The sequence below is a fragment of the Strix uralensis genome, chromosome 23 (genome assembly GCF_047716275.1).
Source record: "Strix uralensis isolate ZFMK-TIS-50842 chromosome 23, bStrUra1, whole genome shotgun sequence".
Taxonomy (NCBI): domain Eukaryota; kingdom Metazoa; phylum Chordata; class Aves; order Strigiformes; family Strigidae; genus Strix; species Strix uralensis.
In genome coordinates this window covers 4,672,810-4,690,176 of record NC_133994.1, presented here as the reverse complement: position 1 = coordinate 4,690,176, position 17,367 = coordinate 4,672,810, and the positions used below count along the sequence as shown (strand labels likewise).

General features: G+C 40.8%; 1 protein-coding gene across 2 annotated transcripts in view; it reads left to right on the top strand.

Moving 5' to 3' along the window:
• The first annotated feature begins 927 nt into the window (after positions 1-927).
• RERE (arginine-glutamic acid dipeptide repeats) overlaps positions 928-17,367 on the top strand; it is a 254,992-nt gene continuing 238,552 nt past the window's right edge. For both annotated transcript variants that reach the window (XM_074892540.1, XM_074892538.1), the window contains exon 1: positions 928-1,233. The gene's annotated coding sequence lies outside the window, so the exon portion shown is untranslated. The remainder of the gene's footprint in view (positions 1,234-17,367) is intronic.

The window sequence follows — 17,367 nt, the reverse complement described above, 5'->3', positions numbered from 1 at the left end:
ACACGTAATCTTAACTTTCTGTGCGAGATCAGTAACAGTGGCTTAATGTGACTAATGCAGAGCGTGGACCTAAAAGGTTTGATGGCCTGGAGCCACAGCGCAGCCTAAAGCTTCTGACAGAGCCATAAAATTTTGTACCTTGTCTCCCATTGAAGACACTTCAAACGCCTTTACTCCGAAGGCTGATAACTGTTTACTTATTCATGAGGAGGACTCGGAAGAAACACTCGCAGGTGAAACGCACGTTGAACACGTCCTACCGCCGGGCCACGCCGCCATTTAGGAACCAGCGCAACCCCCACGCGGCTCCACCTTCGCACCGGGCCTCGTGGTTCTCCTGGGCCGGGCTGGGCCACCGGGGCGATGCCGCCCGCCTGCTCGGGCCAGCGGGGCCAGCGGCCGCCACAGGCCGGGCTGGCGGCCGTGGGGAGGCCGCGGGGCTCCCACTCCCCGTTATTGTCTCTTGCCGAGTGCGCCATTTCAGCGGGGGACGAAGGCAGCCTCACACCCACCCTCCCCTCGACGCTTCTGACATTGAATTGTTAAACCGACCCGCAGAACAACTGAGCGGGGAACGTGTCTGCGTGTGTCCGGGATCTCCCCCCGGGGGGGTGGCGGTGGCCCAGCCTCGGGACCCTCCTCCCCGGGACCCTCCTCCCCGGGCCGGGCGGCCGCCTTTGTGCACCGGGCCCAGCGCCCCTTCGGCGGCGGCCCGGCCCCCCCCCTCCGCCTTCCCCCTATTCTTTTAAATCACTTCCATCCACTTCGCTGATTGGTTCCCACCTCCTGCCGGGTCACGGGGTGCCCCTCCTCCTCCAATGGGGAGGCCGGATACTGGCAGGCGGCTCCGGCCTGGCTGCGTTGCTGGGTGCCCGTTCGGTGCGTGCGTGCGTGAGGGAAGGCAGGCGGAGGCAGCGCTCGGCTGCCTGGACCCCCAGCCCGCCGCCGCCCCTCCTCCTCTTCTTCCTCCTCCTCCTCCTCCTCCTCCTTCCCCCCCTCCCCGCGGTCCCCCGCCCCGGCCCGGTCGCCGCCCCGCTCCTTGTCTCCCCGTTAAAATGCCCCTGGGCTGCCGCTGCTGAGGCGCCGCGCGGGGACCCTGCCGCTCGCCGTTACCGCCCGGGCACGAGGGGAGCAGCTCCCCGCCGCCGCCCCGCTCCCGCCCCGCTCCCGCCGCCGCCGCTTTGTCCCGGCAGCGACACGGAGCCGCCGTGGATGGTGTAGCGCAGCGCGGAGGTAGGTGGGCGCGGAGCGGGGGAACTCACCCGGGGGTTTGTTGTGGCCGCGGGTCGGGGGGTGAGGCCCTTCCCGCCGTCCTTGTGTGAGCAGCGGAGGGGAGGGTATTTATTTGTTTATCGGTGTGAAGAAGTGCGGGAGGCGAGAGGAGGAAGCGCTGGTGAGGGAACTCCGGGAAGAAAGCCCGGGGCTTGGCGCGGGAAAGGCGCGGAGGGGGCTGTGTCTGCGGGCGTGAGACGCGGGGGGAGAAAGTCGCTCGCCAGACTTCTCCTTGCCCCTGCTGTGGGAGGGTGCGCCCACGGGGGTGCTGGGGCCGGGGTTGGGTGTGTTTGTTTGGGTTTGGCTTTTTAAAAAATTTTAAATTTTTTTTTTTTTTTTTTTTTTGCTAGAGAGCGTCGTGTCTGTTCAGTGCTCAATAGAGGAAGGGTTCTCAGAGAAAGGTGTAACTTGTTCACCTTTTCAATAAACGGGAGGTTGGGAAATAGTGAACTTAAATGGACACACAGAGGAAATGGGCTTAGGTGTTTAAGAGATGCACTTATTTTCGCGAGTGGTAGGTATGGAATTGTGAAATGAAGATTTTATGCAAATGAATGTAATCATAACATTTTCAGTAGCATAGAAAGGGGTGGGGTTTTACTTTTTTTTTTTCTGTTTTTTGTTCCCATTTCTCATTCTAAAGTGTGAAAAGAAGATGACCAGAATCAGAAAAGTAGTAGGAGGTAGACAACAGTAGAGGCTTCATTGCTGAAACTGGCTGTTGAAGAAATTGCTGGGAAGAAAACAATATGATTCATTGTTGAAGTGTCTTTTCGCTTAGATTTATTTTTACAGACTGGTTGCAGTTATTTTGATTTACTGACTTATGCTGAGTTTTTCCTCGAAGCAGTAATGTTCTTGGAGATTAGAAGCTCAGAACGTTTTTATGCAGTCAGCAGGCTACTGCTGTCTGATGTCTGTTTACTCCTGAGTTACATTGATCAGTTATTGAAGTCAAAGATATTATTTTGCTTGTGCCCTAATGTAACTGAAATGAGGAGCCTCAGCCACTAGTTCTTACTGTTACAGTTTAGTAAAAATGCTTTCTCAAAACAAATGTGAAGTGACATAATTCAAATAGTATGTCTGTTCTTAAATATGGACTTTAACCAGATAAAAATGAACACTGTGTCATAAGAAGTAGTTCTTGGTTGTAAAAGGCACATGTCAAATTTCCAGTTGATGTGCAATATATAATTTTTTTTGTAGTTCTAGTATTACCAGACAAACATTTTGTTTCTTTTGTGCACTGTTCTCTTAGAACTGAGAAATCTGTGGTGGTTAAGAGGGGTGGAAGCGTTTCTATAATAATAAAAGCACTTCTGGTAAATACATCTCATCTTGGTTTTACTCGAGTTTGTACCATAAACTATGAACTGGGGTTGATTTCAGGGGCCTGGTTTGGACGAATAGTGATTTTGGAGATTTGTCTCGTTGGTTGATGAGGCCTGGAGGGAAAAGGAGGAGGTAGATGCACACAATGCCCAGGCTTGGGAGCTCATTGTTCTTTGCCGTACACTCTGCTGTGTTTGGGACTGTGCTCTCACTCAAACATGGTATCTTTTTCTTTTGAGAAGTGAAAGATAGAGAATGGGAAGTCTTTTCTATCCTTTTCCTCCTTCCCCAGAATGGCCTTTTGGTAACCTTGCAAAAAGCAAAATAGTAAATTAGAAGCTAAAGGGCGCCAAAACATTCTGTATGTCCTTTCCTCCTCCCCTCCCAGTGCTGGTTCTGCTTCTTTCTCTGTCTGTAAGTGGATATATAAAGAGAGAGGGAGCACATGAGGTGAGACTCGGAAGTACACTCTTTTGAACCCCTCTCAACTTTCTTTCATGTTCTACCTTCTCCCCCCAAATGAAAACCCCAGCTGGCTTCAAATAAGAATTACTACACTTCAGCTTTGTGTATTAGCTTTGGGTGTTTGGTCTGGAGGCACGTGTGGAAGGAGAATACTGTCAGGGGAGAATCCTTGAGATAAAGCATTGGCATGACAAAAGTAAAAGGACGTGTGCCGAGGTTGATTTCAGTGTATATATGGTTTCCTTTTTTGATGATTATTTAATGTTTCTGTTTTTACAGCAGCATCTGTTAAAAAAAAATAAAAAAAAATCCCCCAAACCAACAAACAAACCCAATTGTAGAATCGTAGCATACCCATAAGGATCATCAAGTCCAACTGCCTGCTCCTCGCAGGACACTCTAGTGTATGCTGAGGCTGTTAAAAGAGCAACTGCTGCACAAGGGCTTGAGCTTTGGGGTTACTGAAGTATGGTAAAATCTCAGCTCTCTGGTAACTTCAACTAGCTGGTGATATTGAGGTATGCAGAAGGGGTTAAAGAAATAACATGTGTGTGTTGAGGAAAAGATGCCACTGTGCTAGATCCTTTGGAAAACAGGCAGCAGTGACTGTCACAGTTTAATTGTGGGACCTGCGAGATTTGTTTTTGACTCTTTAGCTGGCTTGAGTGTATAATTGGGGTAAGTGACTTCAGTTTCCTTACCTGAATAAAATGTGGTGATTGCCTCTGGATTGAGGATGCTTTTTTTGGTATTTTTCTGCCACTCGTATAGCTTTGGTGTGGCTAGTGATAATTTTAACATTATTGTAGGCTATTGTCTGCATGAATACTATGATTTGAGTTCACAGAGGTGCAGTGAAACACTTATGCTGCCTCTCTGTGGCTTTTATGATTCCTACGGCGTGTGAATTTGTACTGTGGAGTGACTGAGAGGGAGATAACTCTCCATCTGGACAAAGCTCTTGATATCCCTGTGCAAAATGGGAAGCGTTTCTTGGGCAGAAAAGGTAAGTGGAGCTAGGAGAGACAGACCTGCCTTAAACGGTAATTAGGTAGCTGGATTAACAAATAGCAGTTTCTTTGCATGCAGGGGTTTGTTTTACCTTAGTAGGGGTTTTGTATGCATGCAGAAGTCCATCCTGTGGAGTTGTGGGTATAGATTCAGTGCTGCCACAGCAAAAGGCTAATAATCAGTGACATTCATGAAAGTGAGGAGGTATGGTGTGTGTAATTCTTAATGCTTGATTACAGCTTAGGTGAGAAAAATGGCATTGTGATGTTGCGGTTTAATAATTGACTTTTTTTAATAACACGCTATTTGTAAATTTACTGTCATAGCTACACAATGCATCTCTGTTCTAGCCATACTGGCTAGTTCTTTTGCCCATAAAGGAGTTATTTCACTTTTGGGAGTGGGAGGAAAAAAGTATTCTATGAGCATATAGAATTTTGCAAGTGTACGTTACTGGCTGTGTAATGGCACAGCAGAACCTGTGTTATCCTCTCAGCAGAGCTGTTTGTACATTAAGATTGCCTGAGGGTGGCTTTGATTTCATTATGTGCCATGTTTAAGGACACTGTAAGGTTCAGTAACATGTTACGTTCTGTGTTGTTGGCATATGAATACAGTACTCGAATTGTAGTGTATTTATAGTTTAAAAAATAATGACAGTTGGGAAACAATTAGTTATTGTGTGATCCTGAAATAAGATGAGTGAGCAACTATGTAAATTTAAAAGGGATGGTTGGGGTTGGAGTTAACCATGAAAAAAACCCCTACAACCCAACTCTAACTTTCTAATGTGCAGGTTGGTTTGGTTTTTTTTAGGATGGTATCCTGGTTAGACTGACTATTTTTAACGTTCGGCTATTTTTCACTCTGGTTTTGCTATGGAAGTATATTGCAGTTGTTTCAGTTGTATGAAGTCTAAACAAATCATCCTGCTTGACTTAAAGGGATGCATAGTATCTGACTTGAGCTCAGAGCTTAAATTTAAATCAATAGGCTTAAAATACGGCATATTTTTAAAAAAGACCTATCTTGGAACCAAAACAGAACAAAACCCCTATTGATTGGAGACCTGTTTATTTAGTTTGTTTATTTTTTTAAAGCTGCCTGAAATGAAGCTTGTACTCTACCAATGTGAAGTTGGTTTGTTGCAATAGGGAAACTGGAAGGTGTGTGAGATGGACATCAGTGGTGTGGAAGGTATCAGGAGGTGAGTGTGATTAGATGCAGTTTGGAAATGGCATTGCCAGCAAGTTGCTAGGAAGAAAACCTAGCCGCTTCTTGGAGTGATAGGAGGTGTTAGGGAGCAGGATCTACAACGCAGTATTGTGCTCTTTATGTTGGTTTGCCAGCAGCATTTTACACAAGCTTTTATAATGTTGGTAGCTGTGCCCAACTGCTCTTTTCAGAGAGGCTGATGTATGAACAAAGGAGCAAACAAGATATGAATACTACACTGGCTTCTTTTGATTTAAAAGTCTACTGGGGCAAGGAATTGCTGTAAGTGACTGAAAAAACCCAAACAGATCGAAATATTAGTTGACTATTTCTGTTTCAATAGGTGTTGGGTGGTTTGGTTTTGCATTTTTTAAGTTTATTTTTAATTCAATACAAATGTCTGTTTAGTTCACCGAGCATCCAGAATAGTATGTTGACCTAGAGAAAAGTTAAACTAGCTTGGATACAAAGGTCAGTTTTCCTTCAGTGCCTGATGGGGATAATGATGGCCTTTTGTGAAATTCTTAGAAATATGTGTATGAAACGCACTGTATCACAGCTGGTGGTGTTTCTCTGAATTCTAGGCATAAAGGACTGAATTTGTATTTGTCATCCTAATTCTGTTAAAAGTGCCACTCTGAAAATGTAGATCAGTTTAGGTATTGCATAAATTTGGTAGATTAAAAAGTAAATTTTTATGGTTGAGTTACTGAAAAACGGGTAATTCTTTGAACATGTAGGTTGTCTTTTGTTCTTCCTACAGAAGGTGAATGAGAGGCTAGTTCACTGTTTTAAGATTCCAGGTAAGTGGAAGAAAATGAGTGCTTCTTAATTTTGAGGTTTTAGTTAATCTATATATTTAATCCAATTGTCTATATTTTAAAAAAAAATAAAACTGTTATAATGGTGTTATCAACCCCTGATACTGAGAGTCAATTTTAGCCTTTTTCAGATATGTAACAGGATTTCTGTTTTATAGTGATGGGTGTTATGTGGTCTTTTCTAGTGTGTGAAATGAAGGTTGTAGTGTAAATTTATTTTCATGACCAGCAGTACTAATGAAGCTTATGTTCTAGTAGCTCTTCTGAGGAGACAAGAGCTTGTAAGACCTGAAGTCTGCCCGCTCCATCCCTGTTGCCAGTTAATTCCTCTTTTTCCCCTGTCCTTTGTAACAGTTGAATGGGCAAGAAGCATGGATGTGCCTTCGGACTAGCTGGCTGCCAAGCAAAACTTAAAATGCTGGTTTCTGTCTGGCCTTGCCTTAGTGGGGATGTGATTAATTAGAGAGTTTTTTTCTATCCATCTGCTGGTTTGCACAAAACTTTCAGGAATGTTGGTTATTGCTGAGATGACTGTCGTGGCAGGCTGGTTTGAAATTCATTACGCACCAGAAGTTACTGGCATGAAATGAGAGGATAAGGGAATTGGGGAGGGAGAGGGGGAGGCGAGGTGAAATAGGGAAGTTTATTTTCTCTGAGAAACCAGGTTAAAAAAAGAGAAAGGAAGTTCTGTCATCTAGTGCTAATAAATGTTTCTGTCTGCGTGATGGGCAGTTTTTCCTTTATGTTCGTCTTTTTCATATGGCCAGCTGTTTTGGGGTGGAAACAGAGAAGTTCTTGGGCACTTGGCCCATCTTCCTGCAGATCTTCCTTTCTTTTGGAGCTGTTTGGAAGCATTCATAGCGATTAGCTGGTCTGGGAGCAGGCATCTAGGGGGACCAGTCTTGTTATATGTTATGCTAAAAGTGAATAAAAACATTAAGGAACAGAATTTCTTATTAGTGAGAAATCACTGTAAAAATTTTAGAAAACCAAGCTTTTGGTTGGTTTGACATGGCTCTTGGTGTGTGTGTGTGTATGTTTATACCAATTCTCCAACAAAAGAATCCTTACCTAGAGTAAGTGCAATTCATTTTAGGGGACTAAAAAAATGATAGATCTTATTTGATCTCAGATATCTTGTGAGTGGTATAGATTAAATTCTTAGGCAGATACCCTATATTAAATTTGTGATGCTACAGTCAGATTTCTGTATGTGGAATCATGATAGTCTGAATGTGTGTAGGGGAATGGATGGGGGAATCTACTGGGGGGCAGGTGTGGGATTTGTGGGATTGTTGATCGTGCACATCATGATGCACATAACCTATATATATATGTATTTGCCCCTAAAGTGAGGTGGGGGCACATCAATGAGTTAGTGTAGGCTAAGCTGCTGTGTAAGTTAGTTAGGTATACAGCAGGTGTTCTCTCAATCACAGCGTATGTGAGAGATGGAGATTTCCTTTCCCCGAAGGACAGGTACCTTCAAGCAGCCCTGTTTACTTCTATCCTTTAGTAAACGGCTCTGGGCACTTAACACGGAGTGGCTCTGACTCATGGGACCTCATATGTGCATTTATACCTTGAGTCAGCAGTCTGTGTAGTACTACTCATTCCATAACTACCCACGTATTACATAAAGTGACCAGTTGTCGTGTTTTAGCTAATAGCTTAAACATTTTAACAAAAGAGATTGTAATGTTGGCAGTAGAAGCTCTGGTGAAGATTAAGTTTCCTTTAAGTGAGAAACAATTCAAAGCATGCATAGACTGTGGGAGAGCTAAACTGTGTAGTGAGTAGTAGACTTTTAGAGTTGAGCTAAAGGCGTTGAGTCAGACTTGTGATGCCGGAGATGGGTGTTTCTGTACTGCTACTGGAATTGCTATGGTCTAGGGGCAGCTCCTCAGACTGTACTTTGTTCTAAACCTGAGCACTTATGATAATGATGTGGTTGCATTGCTACGTAAAGCAGGATGATCTAGACTTGAGAGTATTGGTCTGGTGGAATAGAGAATTGAAACAGAATACGATGGTTTCTGTCAAAGCCTACTATTTTGACAATCAGTTTATTTCCTCGTTTAAAGAAAAATGACAAGTCCACTTAGTAATTAACTATATGTTATAGGATGTTCGGGGGTCAGAAGCTTTGTGCTGAAGTTACTCAGTATGTGTTTACAGACTATGAATCTTCTTAAACAAGGGTGTATATGACAGTAGTCTGCTGATACCAGCAACCACAAGGGTCTGGAATACATCTAGTGCTATTTCTCCAAGACACTATACCCAGGAAATCGGGACCTTCAGATTTGCTTTGAATCAAGAAAGAGCATTTGGCATGTGGGAAGGTTCTTCAGAACAAATGTTTCATGGTGATAGGGCGGACACACCCATCAAATGCTTTTTCCTGTACCTGTAATTGAAAGGTGGCTCCGAGCTTGGAAAACTTTGAATTGAAGGGAACTTCTGTCTTCCACTGTGTGTATGTGTTGTGGTTTTTTTGGTGGGTTTTTTTGTTTGTTTTTTAATGGTGGTCCTCATTTGTTCTTTGGAAGTTTTTCTTGCGCACGAAAACAATTTAACCTGTCTCTTGGAATTCTACCTGTGTTCCTTAATAATTCTTCTTCAACTTGTTTTCCCATCCCCTCTGTCTGCAATAACAGGTACCTCACTTCTTGTTCAGGTGCACCAGCTTCACTGTGATCATACTTCAGTATGATCTAGAACTGAAGTATGAACTTAGGAGTATGAAAAAAAAAAAAACCCTGGAAGTAGAAATACGAACTTACATTGGTGAAGTTGCTTAAAATTTACCTGGTTAAGGCCCAGTATCTGCCAAGTTTCTGCAAAGAAAACTTTGCCTTTCTCCTTGTTCTTAGTAAATTTTAAAAATGGGAAAAACCACAGGTTCTTTAGGTGAACAAACCACATATAATTTAACGATAGTTGTGTGTCCTTCTGGTACCTGATATCTCTGTGCCAGGCTGGTACATATAAAGAGGAATGCAGTGTCTCCATTAGAGATCTTCTAATGAGGTCGGTGCAGGAGACTTAAACGCTTAATCCTCATCTTTACAAAGTGGGAGTGAGATGCAGGAAATCTAATTTATGTCTGCAAGGTCATTCATTTTCACAAAACTTAATAGACCTGCCTCTGACTGCTCCTTAAACTACTGAATTATGCTACTTGCCTTCTAACATGAACCCTTAGGATGAGAAACTTTACGCAGTGATAGAATGAACTTAAAGGTACCTTAAAGATTTCTGTGAGTCAAATGCCCAGCTAGTAAGAGTCGTCAGGAAATAAACTGGCTTACTTTAAGACTGGTTTGGGCTGTGCATTTAGTTTCTAATGTATTTTATTTTTAAGACTTAAATTACAGGTTTGTTTATCACGCACACACAAGTTTACTGCTGTTACTGGAAACAAAATTGAAATGGGCGTGTTTTTAGTGAAGTAAAATCCATTTTATTCTCTTTTTTGAGAACTTTCTGTGATTTGCCCCTTGTATCTGTGGTTAATCAGGGAAACCTCCTCCCCCTTTCTTGTTCACAGTGTTTTCTGTGACTCAGTTTCCATGGTAAATTTTATATTCCCTGCTGCTTAATTCAACTGAACTCAGGGCAGAAGCTATGGAAGGCTTTCAGTGGATGACAGTAGAAAAACTGTTTAAGTAAGGCTGCTCTTGTGTTGGCTGGCCAAAGCTAGAGTAGAGTATTGTTTCAGAGGTTAGGCTTTAAGTCAGAGGAATTGAGTGAAAAAGGGCAAACATGGATAACTTGATGAAGGTAAATGTTTGTGAAGAAACGTGGATGGAGTATGGTAATGCAAGTAGTTCTCCTAAGGCAGAGATGCAAATAAACCAACCTAATGTCTGAATAAAGGAAATATGGATTTAGGGCTTTTCTGTTTATAGGAAGTCTCTTGGTGTTGGGGGGAGGTTGCAATGCATGCTGCTGGATGAAAGTCTGAATAATATTTGGATTAGAAAAGGGCCAAGTTGACTGTTACCATATGCTCTTGAAAGAAAACTTAGGCAGAGTCCAAGTTTTCTTCTGACCTGCTGAAACACTCCTGGTTTCTGTTTGAACGTCTTCATCAAAGTTTTGAGATATACTGTAGGAGTGCAGTAGGTGAAAAGATAATGGTGCACGTAGTCTAGTAGTCTTAAGATTTTTTTTTTTTAAATTTTACTAATTTGTAGGGGAGTACTAGAATTGTCAGTGACATCTTGCTATACCTCAAATGTCCTTTAGCAGGTCTGTAGAAATGTGTGTGGCTTGTAACGTTTCTCTTGTACTTCTGCTTATATTTTTTTGTCATAATTATGCCAATTTCCCTACTGTAGACTTTGGGATTCTTCCTGCTGTTATTCTTGGTGATTAATGTGAATGTTTGAGGATATGTTTCTTTTTCCACGAGTCTCAAGTCATATCACAGCTTACCTTACAGGGCTGGCTTTGTTAAAGACAGTTCTGTAAACAGTGTATCTGCTCATTCTTCTGGTTGGTGAAAGTAATTTGATTCTTACTTCCTGCTTCTCTTCATGTTGAATAGACTTAGTCTTTTATTGTTAAATTTTATTGTCTAACTGCATGCTTCTCTTTCCATGTCTATAATATATGAAAAATGAAACCGGCTCCACTTGTATTCTCATTGTATGTCACTTGTCTCTGTGCAGGCTTGCTTCAATTAATGAGCCCTGTTCTCTTCCCTACGCTAATTATTCATCAAATAACTACTTCCATAGCTTTTGTCCCAAAGTACAAGTTTAGTAAGATGTGGAAAGTAATTACTTCTCTGTATGTTTAGTGAAGTCTTCTGAGTCTTGATAGGTTATATTCACATTTTTCCTTGCTGGGACTTTCCTGAGGCCCTAATGCACGTGTTAGATCTTCTTGAATAGAAACAAATGCTGGGAGGGATTATTAATGAATGAGGCCTCTTGTTTATGACATTCTGTTTGAAATTAAACATGTTTCCTGTGTTAAGTCCCGAAGATATTTTAATTAAGTCACATATTTAATTCCTGAAGATGATAAAGGGTCATGCTACAGGTAGACAACGAGAGACTGGAAAGATTGCGTGTTGTTAATTCATAACAAGAATTTAGATGTTGGCATCGCAATATTTGGATTGTGCTCCAGGCACTTTAAGAAAACACACAACTTGTTGCGTGACCTCGTGTTGAACAACTCACTGCAATTGCGTCTTTCTGCTTATGAAATAGGTGTGATGATACTTTGTCATTGTTATCAGGAGGTTTTATAGAAGTTTAGCAATATAAAAATGCCAATTTTTTACATATGTTTACTTTGCTAATCTGAAAACGTTAACTTAGTTACACACTGCATGTTTCCTCTTTGCCATGATCATGAAATAGCTATAGTTAATGCTTCAAAAGCACACAAAAAATCCTCCCAAACCTAGCAGCTTGGCCACCCCCCAATACAGACAGAACTTGAATGGCTCAGAACCATGAAAATCTGTGCTGTGGCAAACCTTTAGCTTGCTTTCTTTGGTATGTTATTGTTTGGTATAGAGGACCAGTGAGCTATAAAATAATGATGAAATATGTGGGGATTTAAAATTTTTTTTTAGTGACAGTTTGTGCTCGACAGGAGGTTACAGGAACAATAGGTAAACTCTCAGAAACCTGTTCTACTGGTTAAGAAATGACTACATTTCAAAAATATAATTTGAGCAGCTCTCTTTTCAGTTTATTGTGGTTACTTGCACCTTTTTTTTCCCCCCACTGAAGAATGAAGTTCTTAGGGTATTTTACCATGTTACTATTTTTCTTTTTCCTGTTGGAACATAACAGGGAGGTAAGGTGTGCTTTAAAAGTATGGACATTGTTTTGGTGGTGTTTTTTTTTTTTCCCCTATATTGATGTCTGGAAATTGATATATATTAGGTGGTATATTTGCATCAAGGCACCAGTGAGTTCTGTTCTATGTGGCTATAGAGCATCACTTTCTCACTGTATCTTTTAATTTAAGACATGGTTGCTCTTCTTTTACTTGGAAGTCTAACTCTGATGGCAACTTTCTGTTGTACGTTTGCATTTGTTATTTTGAGTCTTGATGTATCCTCGGTATCTGTTTGGTCTTACTTGTCTATATTAAAGAAGTTAAGGATCTTCTGATAACAGCAACTGTAGAAAATATCTAGTTCGTCAGTATTGAATGGAAATTATTGGTTTTTTAAATGCCTGTTCTATTAGCTGTCAAATTTGAGTTACATGAATTTTATTAAAGTTTCAGAATAAGTTTCTAGCCTCCTGTTTTCCATGGTTCTCAGAACTGTTTTATGCTACAATTCTTGTCTTGAATCACGTTTGCCTTTAAAATAAGCTTTGTAGGAATTACTGTAACTTCTTACTCCCTGGTTTGCTTATTTGGGCTTTTAGCAGAAAATATATGCCCCTGTGCTTTGTAACAGCAGGATGTCTCTAGGTGTTACTAATGGAGAGCTCCTATACTTGGTCTCCCTTTTGTTACTAATTGACTATTTGCTCATTCAGGGGACAGTTCTGAATCAATACTGGAAATACATTCTGGGTAGCATTCTTTCTACTTTCTTAAAGTGAATGAAATGGGGATTTTGGTTTCAGGTGTACAAAGGTGAAGATATTAATGTTGAATGAGCCTTCCAAGATGGAAAGAGGTGGTGTCACCCATTAGTAGGTTAAGGAAAGCCAGAAGGTTATTTCCTATGTACATGTTCGCTTTTAATAAAAATACGTTCTTTAGAATCTAGTTCAGTAGGAACATAATTTGAACCTCATTTAAATATGGTTCTTTAAAATCAGTCTGTGGTTCAGTGGGTGTATGAAGAATAAATTTCATATTCTCTCTTGCTTGCTTTCCCCCCTGCCCCCAGGTGAGAGGAAGGAAGGGCTCCAGAGGAGAAAACTAGGCAAAAGAGATTAATACTTGCAGTGCAGAAAACAGACTGATCCTTCCGTGATCTTCAGTTTCTGTTTGAAGTCCAACCAGGTCATTTCTCTGTGTGGCTGGCTGTGTGTTTGAGCTTGTATAGCCTTTCTGTCTGGTCTGTGATTAGGAGAAGAGGTGGTGGCTGTAGGGAGCTGGTGTCATGAATAAAACCAAAATATTCTTTCAACTTTAAAATAAAACTTAACATCATACAATTATCAGGGAGCACGTCTGCAGGGAAGAGGGTTTCCTTCTTTTCTGAAAGTACTTAGGTGTGTGTATGACTATGCATGAGTTGTTGAATATGATTTATTATTTTCCCCTGCTAGTTCGCTTTTTTTGGTCCACTGTGTTCATTTTCCACACTATGACAATACAGGAGGACACCAGATTTAAAAGATACCTTAAAAGTGCCACTTCACAGTAGCAGCAGAACCCTTGTCTTCAGTGTTTAAGTTCAGGCAAATGCCTTAGTGATAAAAAGTATTTTAAATTTGGAAAGTAGTGGATTTCTATGTGGGAAGAACCTATTTGGGTAGCATCACTTAAACATCCCTCTGAGATTGTTGCCTGCTTAGTTCCTTGATGTTAACAGTTCTCAGGTCATCAGTTCCTACTTGCAGGAATAGGACTTTAGGGGCCAGTCGTCCATAGCACAGTCTGACTTATGTAGCTGTGGAAAAATGTCTTAGGTTTCAAAAGACTGCAGATGTTAAGTGTTGGTTAGAAAGAACTCACAGAGCATGGTACGTGGCTGATGTGCTTGCTCTCCTGACTTGATTAGCTATGAACTTGAACTGTAGATAAATTGTCTGTCAGGGTGGGCTGTAAGTGTTGTCTCTATAGCACAGTACAGTTTTGAATTTATTTTTTTAACCCACTGCTCTCAAAGCAGATCTCGACTACTACGGGGACTGAACGCTGGAGAAGCCAGAAACTGCTTAGAGATAAAGGGTGTGCAGAAATCTGACATTTGGGGCTAGCCCTTGGTAATGAAATGCGTCAAATCATTTAAGAGGAGGGAGCTGATATATGCTATTACAGTGAAACATCTAAAGGAGTTGGTTTCAAAATGTGAACGTACTTTTTATGAACAGTAGCACCCTTCCTTGGTCCCTTTCGGAGCTGGATATCCGAGTTACCTTTGTCCGTTACGGTAAGTTGAGTATATTCCTGAAAAGACAAAGGCTGTGCATAATCTTGATTTTTTGATGATCCCGAGCTTGAGAAAACCCACATTTCTCTGTAGTAGTAACTCACTCAGCTGTGTCTAAAATTTGCTGCTCTTTTGTAGGATGGAAAAATATTTGCAATGCATTTAGTTCTCAGTGGAGTATCATAGCTGAAACATGTTTAAAGAAATCTGCATTAGATTACAAGGTTTAATTTTGCTTGCTTGTGCACATATTTATTTTTTTTGTCCAACACGGGATTTCTTGCTATTTTCTCAGCGTGAAAAGAGCCCATACAGTGCCTTTCATCATGGCATAGTCTAATCCAAAAGCAGATTATATGAAAAATTTACCAGTTTGGGGAATGTGCTTATCAACAAGAAGAATGTCACAGCCCACTGGTGCATCACTTCATTCTGTGTGTGTCAGGATAGTTCATTATAGATATATTTACTTCTAATGTTAAAGAGAATTCCTGTTGTGACTTTGAATAACTATATATAAAGCTCAGAATTTTACACAGCTGAAGTCTTTGAGGTGAGAAGTTGATTCAGGTTTGGGATACAGTTAGATGCCACTTCTGTATTGGTGATGGCATTGATTGATTGTTAGCATGACATAAAATGGTGGAGTAAAACTTTGGACTTCATTATTTTTGGTCAGAGTAGTGAAGAGATGGATACATGTATAGCCTATTGAGTGTCTGTTGTGTGGCCAGTGTTGACTGGACTAGTTATTGGTTGCCACAGGTATGAGGCTGTGGTAAAGGTAAGCAGAAAAAGCTTTCTGGAGGCTTTCAGGCAGTTTGAAATATTTCTAACTGGGTTTATAAGAAGGGGAAAGAGCTGTGGAGATGATTACTAGAGGAGCCTGGGAGTGCAAAATGTATTTATGGAAACAAGCCAACACTTAAACAGAGCTGTAAAGACCTGTCTTCAGATCAGCTTTTTAATGTGAAAAGAGCTCCCCAGTTTGAATTACAGGGCTCTGGTTAAATGATTACATGAGGTATGTTTAAAAATAGCAAATGTTATTTTATGTCCAGTCAAATAAGGTTCTTGGCATTCAAAACTCAAATGAAATCTATGTTGACTTCCATCTGACAGCCAAGTGACTCAAAATCTGTGTTTCTTGAAGGAAAATGTCTTTTTTTTTTTTTTAAGATTAATTCAATTGTAGCCTGTAACAACAAATAATCTTGTACTGGATTTTCTTTGAAAGGGTAGGATCCGTAACGCTGCAAGCATACTTCAGTTCAGCTATTTAAAAGAGGTTTTTTTTAATGCTTATGATAAGGCAAGTTACAATTTGTGAAAACTGTTTTTTCAGTGTGAAATAGTCTGTTGAATGCTGCTTTGGCTTGTTTCTGTGCACTTCAGTTTGCCAGATTAACAGAGCTATTAATAATAGCCACTCTAGCTTTTTCAGCATGAAAGAGTTGGTAAGCATGGAGCTATATGTAGTTTGTATTTTTAATTAAACTTGTACTGGGATTATCTTGTATTACCAGTTACCTTCTAGAAGATTATGTTCATAAAAGGTTCATGAGTTGTTAAGTGGAAGAGATTAAAGTGATTGTTGGCATGTTAGTAGAATTATTTGTTGCCTACGCAGCACTTGTTCATAGCTTTAATTTGCCAGTAATGGCAGACAAGTAAAATGCAAGCATCTGAATTTTAAAATCTATGCTAGCTGACAAAACCAAGCTGTATTTCGGAGTGATTGTCTTTTTTATTATTATTTTTTAATGTGATGTTTAGTTGTTTAGAAATACTGAGTGGAAGAATAGTTTTTTTCAGTGTTTGTGTGCTGTTACTTGGTGATGATACTCTTAATGGTGTGACGAGAAAAGTATTTGATTAAACAATGCAAAACCACTTAAGGCGTGAAGGGCACAAATGAGCAGAACGAACTGATGAGCAGCTTCTGGAGGAGATAGCTTCTATTATAGTGGACTTGTAAATCTTTGCTGTATTGGTCAGTCAATATAGGAAAGGTGTTGAAGGAATCCTGTGCTTAGATAAATAATGCGTTGGAGTACAGTGTTTAGTGTGATTGTACGCGTCTAGATCTGTTCAGAATTAACTCTGAAATACATTGCAGCAGTAATGAAGAATACAGTGGGTGTCTCTGCTGTTATCAAAATCCATTAGCAAGTTTTGCTGTGCTTGAATGCTTTTCATTGTTATGCTCTCTGATTCATCCTAGGGCAGTATAAGTAAATGGCATCCATTCTGTGCTGATATAAACAGTTCCTATATGCTTTACAAACAATGATGTTACAGTTTGAGTAAACATCTGTTTAGTTTTTAACAATGGATACCAGGCAGGTTGTAGAACTTCTAGCTGCAGTTGCAAGTATTTTGGCTACAACAAGGAGAAACAAATACAGGAGGTGATATGGCAAACCTTTACATTGTCTGATTATGCACAGATATACTGTGGAAATGTGACCTATTATTGTGAAAGTGAATCTGTGGGATGAATTTTTGTGTGTAGAGTAACATGTTAACGGGTATTGTAAAACTAGTTTCCAGCACATTCTGTGATGCTACAGAGATGTGTTGCACTATTCTGCTCTGTATGTCTTCTAAAAAATATTTTCCCCTCCCGTTTTTACCAAGAACTTCCCTTGCAGTTCTTTGAATTTGTGTGGGCTGGGGGAAAAGGCGATCTATCTGTGTGTGGAGAGGTTTGAGTCAGTGCATCGTGGCAGACTCGCACCAACGTTGTGCAATACTAACGCTAAGTCCGCTGTTTCAAACTGATGATGACTGCGAAACTTGACATTACCACTAAGTCTTCTACATGCTCATATGCTTATCTCAAATTTGGAGATGCTTGAGATGATTAAGAATGCTATTCTTAATTGCTATTTGGTTGCCAAAAGTGTTTTCTGTTAACAATATGTCCAATCTATCTTCATCCAGCTTTCCTCTGCCCCATAATGATGGTTGCATGTTGTCAGTGTAAACATGCGCCTTGCTTACTGAATTTACAGAAAGACTTCGTGTTACATGACTGTATTTAGAGGTCATGTATTGTGAGATATGTGTGAGTTTAATTTGAAAGCTTATAAAGCGGTGGCCATTCCTAGTGTTCTGCTTTGAACTGAAAACACAATTCCTGTCTGTAGC